Below are 6,791 nucleotides of genomic sequence, written 5' to 3' on the forward strand. Positions count from 1 at the left end.
ATCGATTCACATTTCAACTGAAAACTTCATCAGCCAGGGACTTCTCCGGAGACTGTGGGTAGGGATGGGAGGGGGAGGGGGTGGTGAGGAGACAGGTTCCACCCCTGGTCGGGTAACCCACATGCCAAATGAAGCAGCCAAAACTAAAAGTCAGCCAGATCGGAATGTGGGTAATTCTCCAGGAAAGAAAAACGGTACACTTCTGTAACAATCAAGTGATATAACCCACAGTGGAGAGTTGATACGAGCATACCTTGGAGATATTGCTGGCTTGGTTCTACAAAGTTGACATAAAAGAGAGTCAGACAGTTTTTTTGTCTGTTTCCCAGTGCACATAAAAGTTATGCTCACACGACACTGAAGTCTATTCGGTGTGCAATCGATTTTTGTCCCTCCCGAAACAAAAAGTAATATACATACTCTAAGTTCCTTGGCCCTTTTCTGTTCACCTTCTTAGACCTTAATCATAAAGATGAGATCATTAGGAAACATTTAACTTAGCTCCTGATTTCTGCTTTCCTAAATATATACAGGGGCTTCCCAGGGGGCTCAGTGGTGAAGAATCCACTTGCCCATGCAGGAGATACAGAAGACATGGGTTTGATCCCTGAGTTGAGAAGATCCTCTGGAGAAGGAAATGGCAACCCACTCCAGTATTCTTACCTGAAAAATACCACAGACAGAGGAGACTGATGGGCTAGAGTCCACAAGGTCATGGAGAGTCAGACATGAGCGAGATACGCATGTAAATGTATGCAACACCTTAACTAAACTGTTGATTCCTCTTCTGGACTAGAAGGAATAAGAATGAAGAATTAAGTAGTTAAAGGGACTTACCTGGCTCCGGTGGTGAAGCCCCCATTCTCCCAATGCAGGGGGCATGGCTTCAGTCCTGGGTCATGGAACAAAGAAATCGAGTGCTGCAGGTTGTGGCCAAAAAAAAAAAAAAAAAGAAAAAAGAAAGAAAGAAAGAAAAAGAAAAAAAGAAAAGAAAAAGAAAAAGAATTAAATAGTTTAAGAATGACTACCCCTAGCTTCTTATGGTAAATTTGCAAGTGGACCACAAGGGCAAGAGAACCTCCAGTTGCAGGTGGACCACACAAGCAAGACAACGTCCCAGGGAAGACAGAGGGAAATCAGCAGGCTTGCAGCAACGGGAAAATGACAGGGAATCTGACCTCCGGCCTGAATGATTCATTGAGCTTTTTTTCCCTTTAAAGATTCTCATGGCTGAGGAAAACTGGCATGGACACAAGTCTACCTTCTCCCCAGATTGCTGGCTTTTCTGATTAAAGCATCTCTCTTCTCTACAGAATCTTGCCCCTTGAGTTATTGTTTGTCAAGAAGCAAGTGGCCAAACCAGCTATCGGTTACAAAACTAACTGCTGACTAGAGTAGGGAATGGCTCAATGCAAGTCAACAAGTCTTCGAGTTTATATGCCCAGGGCAACCCCTCTATCTTTATGCACAATGATGAAACATGGAAATTTATAGGTAGGGTGGCCTAATGCTGGAGTCTGGGTGAATGCAGATGTTAAAGCATTGGTAGCCTTTTCTCCTTCTGACATTCATTCAGTTGTGTCTGGCTGGGTAGAGTTTAGCAATGCATAGAGAGCGTGGGCAATGCAGGAACATCTAGGCACCTAATTCTCCCGATGTCTTGTTTGACGTAGAAATCCCCTGAATTTTTGGGAACTGAGAAAGCCAGGGTTCCCGTAATTGTTTCAGAATCAATCAACAATCTTCCTTAGATATGAAATGACCTAAATATTTCACTATTTTCACAATTTTGAATTGTTGTGTTGGAGAAGATCCTTGATAGTCCCTTGAACTGCAAAGAGATCATACCAGTCAATCCTAAAGGAAATCAATCCTGAATATTCACTGGAAGGACTGATGCTAAAGCTCCAATACAGTGGCCACCTGATGCAAAGAACTGACTCACTGAAAAAGACCCTGATACTGGGAAAGATGGAAGGCATGAGGAGAAGGGGATGACAGAAGATGAGATGGTTGGATGGCATCACCGACTTGATGGACATGAGTTTGAGCAAGTTCTGGGGATTGGTAATGGACAGGGAAGCCTAGCATGCTGCAGTCCATGGGGTTGTAAAGAGTCAGACACGACTGAGCAACTGAATTGCAGTATTTCACAACTGGTGAGCAGAATTGCAATTTCTCCTTGGAGGCATTATGCCCCCTAGAGGCTAATTGCTGTGACAGATGGACACTGTCTAAACCCTCAACAACACCTTAAACCAATTTATTCCACCCTGTGTAATTGGATTTTTGGGAAAAAAATATTTATAGTATCATGAGTCAACTGTACTTCAATTAAAACAAAGAAGTTAATGTAAGAGGCAACTACTACATTTAAGCCCTGTTTTGATGGTCTGTGTCCAGGGTCTTATCTTAGGGGTTACTTGATAGGTTTCAGAATCTAGTCAACCCTTCACCACTACCCCACCCCACTCCCTTCACCTCTCCACTTCCCGCTCCCTGGTTTTCCTTCCTGAAGACTGGAGCTCCTTACCTTTTATATCCCATTTCCCTCCTTGCCTGTATGCTAAGCAAACAGAACTCCTTGAAGAAGACAAGGAGGACACCTTCCCATTTACCCTCTTCCACCCCTTTGTGCGAGGCTGGACGCAAGTGCGATGCTGATTCAATGCTTGTGCTGCTTGAATTAACATCAGATGTTAAATTCCCTTCCTCCTGGTTGGGGTCCAGCTGGGCTTGGGGTCTGCCCACACTGGAGAGTCTCAGGTCATGTGCAGACTTGTGGGAAGTTGAGAAGTGTAAGAGGACTGGGAGGGAGCAGGGTCTGAGTGGGGCCCCCAGTTGCACAGCCCCTGCTTCTCAGGGCCCTTGGTGATCAAAAATTCAAGCAGCCAAAGAAATAATCAATAAACAATCTATAATGGGAATAGGGAAGCATTTCGTTTGAGCCAAATTGAGGATTATACTCTAGAGACAGATGCTCAGATAACTCTGAGGAACTGCTTTCTTGAAGCATCTTTTTCAATACAGTCTTATACCTTGTCTGATCAAAGAGCAAACATCATGCATGACAGGCTGCCCTCCTTCAAGGTTTCAAGAGACAAACTTAGTACACAGACAGTGAGACGACAGGACCCTGGTGTCTAGGAAGGGAACTTTACCTTCCAGGGCACGGACCTGTGAGAAGACAGTTGCTCATCCTTATCTTCAGAACAGATTTTCTTTGTTTTTTTGTTTTTTTTTTAATTAGTTGATTTATTTTAATTGGAGGCTAATTACTTTACAATATCGAAGTGGTTTTTGTCAAACATTGACATGAATCAGCCATGGGTGCACATTTGTTTCCCATCCAGAATCCCCCTCCCACCTCCCTTCCCATCCCATCCCCCAGGGTCATCCCAGTGCACGAGCCCCGAGTCTTGTCTCATTCATCCAACCTGGACTGGCGATCTGCTTCACATATGATAATATACACGTTTCAATGCTATCCTCTCACATCATTCCACCCTCACCTTCTCCCACAGAGTCCAAATGACTGTTCTTTACATCTGTGTCTCTTTTGCTGTCTCGCATATAGGGTCATCGTTACCATCTTTCTAAATTCCATATATATACGTTAGTATACTATATTGATGTTTTTCTTTCTGACATACTTCACTCTGTATAATAGGCTCCAGTTTCATCCACTGCATTAGAACTGATTCAAATGCATTCTTTTTAATGGCTGAGTAATATTCCATTGTGTATATGTAGCACAGCTTTCTTATCCATTCGTCTGCCAATGGACATCTAGGTTGCTTCCATGTCCTGTCTATTGTAAACAGTGCTGTGATGAACACTGTGGTACACGTGTCTCTTTCAATTCTGGTTTCCTCGGTGTGTATGCCCAAGTGTGGGATTGCTGGGTCGTATGGCAGTTCTATTTCCAGTGTTTTAAGGAAGCTCCACACTGTTCTCCATAGTGGCTGTACTAGTTTACATTCCCACCAGCAGTGTAAGAGGATTCCCTTTTCTCCACAACCTCTGCAGCATTTATTCTTTGTAGACTTTTTGATAGCAGCCTTTCTGAAAAGCGTGAGGTGATACTTCATTGTGATTTTGATTTACATTTCTCTGATGATGAGTGATGTTGAGCATCTGTGCATGTGTTTGTTAGCCCTCTGTATGTCTTCTTTGGAGAAATGTCTGTTTAGTACTTTGGTCCATTTTTTGATTGGATCATTCGTTTTTCTGGAATTGAGCTGCAGGTGCTGCTTGTATATTCTTGAGATTATTTTTTTGTCAGTTACTTCATTTGTTATTCTTTTCTCCCATTCTGAATGCTGTCTTTTCACCTTGCTTATGGTTTCCTTCTTTGTGCAAAGCTTTCAAGTTTAATTAGGTCCCATTTGTTTATTTTTTCTTTTATTTCCATTACTCTGGGAGGTGGGTCATAGAGGATCCTGCTGTGATTTATGACAGAGAGTGTTTTGCCTATGTTCTCCTCTAGGAGTTTTATAGTTTCTGGTCTTACATTTAGATCTTTAATCCATTTTGAGTTTATTTTTGTGTATGGTGTTAGAAAGTGTTCTAGCTTCAGTCTTTTACAAGTGGTTGACCAGTTTTCCCAGCACCACTTGTTAGAGATTTTCTTTTTTCCTCTGTATATTCTTGCCTCCTTTGTCAAAGATAAGGTGTCCATAGGTGCGTGGATTTATCTCTGGGCTTTCTATTTTGTTCCATTGATCTATAATTCTATCTTTGTGCCAGTACCATACTTTCTTGATGACTGTAGCTTTGTAGTAGAGCCTGAAATCAGGCAGGTTGATTCCTCCAGTTTCATTCTTCTTTCTGAGGATTGCTTTGGCTATTCAAGGTTTTTTGCATTATCATACAAATTGTGAAATTATTTGTTCTATTTCTGTGAAAAATACCATTGGTAGTTTGATAGGTATTGCACTGAATGTATAGATCGCTTTGGGTAGTATACTCATTTACACTATATTGATTCTTGCAATCCATGAACATGGTATATTTCTCCATTATTTGTGTCTTCTTTGATTTCTTTCATCAGTGTTTTATGGTTTTCTATTTATAGGTCTTTTCTTTCTTTAGGTAGACTTATTCACCCCACTCCAGTACTCTTGCCTGGCAAATCCCATGGATGGAGGAGGCTGGTAGGCTGCAGTCCATGGGGTCGTGAAAAGTCGGACATGACTGAGTGACTTCACTTTCACTTTTTACTTTTATGCATTGGAGAAGGAAATGGCAACCCACTCCAGTCTTCTTGCCTGGAGAGTCCCAGGGATGGGGTTGCACAGAGTCAGACATGACTGAAGTGACTTAGCAGTAGCAGTAGCATTGGTAAGTATTTTATTCTTTTCATTGCAATGGTGAATGGAATTGTTTCCTTAATTTCTCTTTCTGTTTTCTCATTGTTAGTGTATAGGAATGCAAGGGATTTCTTGATCATGGTATCTCCTAGGCCAGGTAAGTATTGCAAGGGATTTCTGTGTGTTAATTTTATATCATGCGAATTTACTATGTTCATTGATTAGCTCTAGTAATTTTCTGGTAGAGTCTTTAGGGTTTTCTATGTAGAGGATCATGTCATCTGCAAACAGTGAGGGTTTTACTTCTTCTTTTCCAATCTGGATTCCTTTTATTTCTATTTCTTCTCTGATTGCTGTGGCTAAAACTTCCAAAACTATGTTGAATAGTAGTGGTGAGAGTGGGCACTTGTCTTGTTCCTGACTTTAGGGGAAATGCTTTCAATTTTTCACTGTTGAGGTTAATGTTTGCTGTGCGTTTATCATATATGGCTTTTATTATGTTGAGGTATGTTCCTTCTATGCCTGCTTTCTGGGGGGTTTTTAATTATAAATGGATGTTGAATTTTATCAAAGGCTTTCTCTACATCTATTGAGATAATCATATGGCTTTTATCTTTCCGTTTGTTAGTGTGGTGTATCACATTGATTGATTTGTGGATATTAAAGTTTCCTTGCATCCCTGGGACTAAGCTCACTTGGTCATGATGTATGATCTTTTTAATATGTTATTGGATTCTGTTTGCTAGAATTTTGATAAGGATTTTTGCATATATGTTCATCAGTGATATTGGCCTGTAGTTTTCTTTTTTGCGGCATCTTTGTCTGGTTTTGGTGTTAAGGTGATGGTGGCCTCATAGAATGAGTTTGGAAGTCTGCAATTTTCTGGAAGAGTCTGAGTAGGATAGGTGTTATCTCTTCTTTAAATTTTTCATAAAATTCAGCTGTGAAGCCATCTGGTCATGGGCTTTTGTTTGCTGGAAGATTTCTCATTACAGATTCTATTTCCATGCTTGTGATGGGTCTGTTAAGATTTTCTATTTCTTCCTGGTTCAGTTTTGGAAAGTTGTACTTTTCTAAGAATTTGTCCATTTCTTCCAAGTTGTCCATTTTATTGGCATATAGTTGCTGATAGTAGTCTCTTATGATCTTTTGTATTTCTGTGTTGTCTGTTGTGACTTCTCCATTTTCATTTCTAATTTTGTTGATTTGATTCTTCTCTCTTTGTTTCTTGATGAGTCTGGCTAATGGTTTGTCTATTTTATTTATCTTCTCAAAGATCCAGCTTTTAGCATTGTTGACTTTGGCTATGATATCCTTTTTTTCTTTCCCACTTATTTCTGCCCTAATTTTTATATCTTTCTTTCTACTAACCCTGGGGTGCTTCGCTTCTTCCTTTTTTAGTTGCTTTAGGTGTAGAGCTAGGTTATTTATTTGACTTTTCTCTTGTTTCTTGAGGTAAGCTTGTATTGCTATAAACCT

The sequence above is a fragment of the Muntiacus reevesi genome, chromosome 2, assembly GCF_963930625.1.
Source record: "Muntiacus reevesi chromosome 2, mMunRee1.1, whole genome shotgun sequence".
Classification (NCBI taxonomy): Eukaryota; Metazoa; Chordata; class Mammalia; order Artiodactyla; family Cervidae; genus Muntiacus; species Muntiacus reevesi.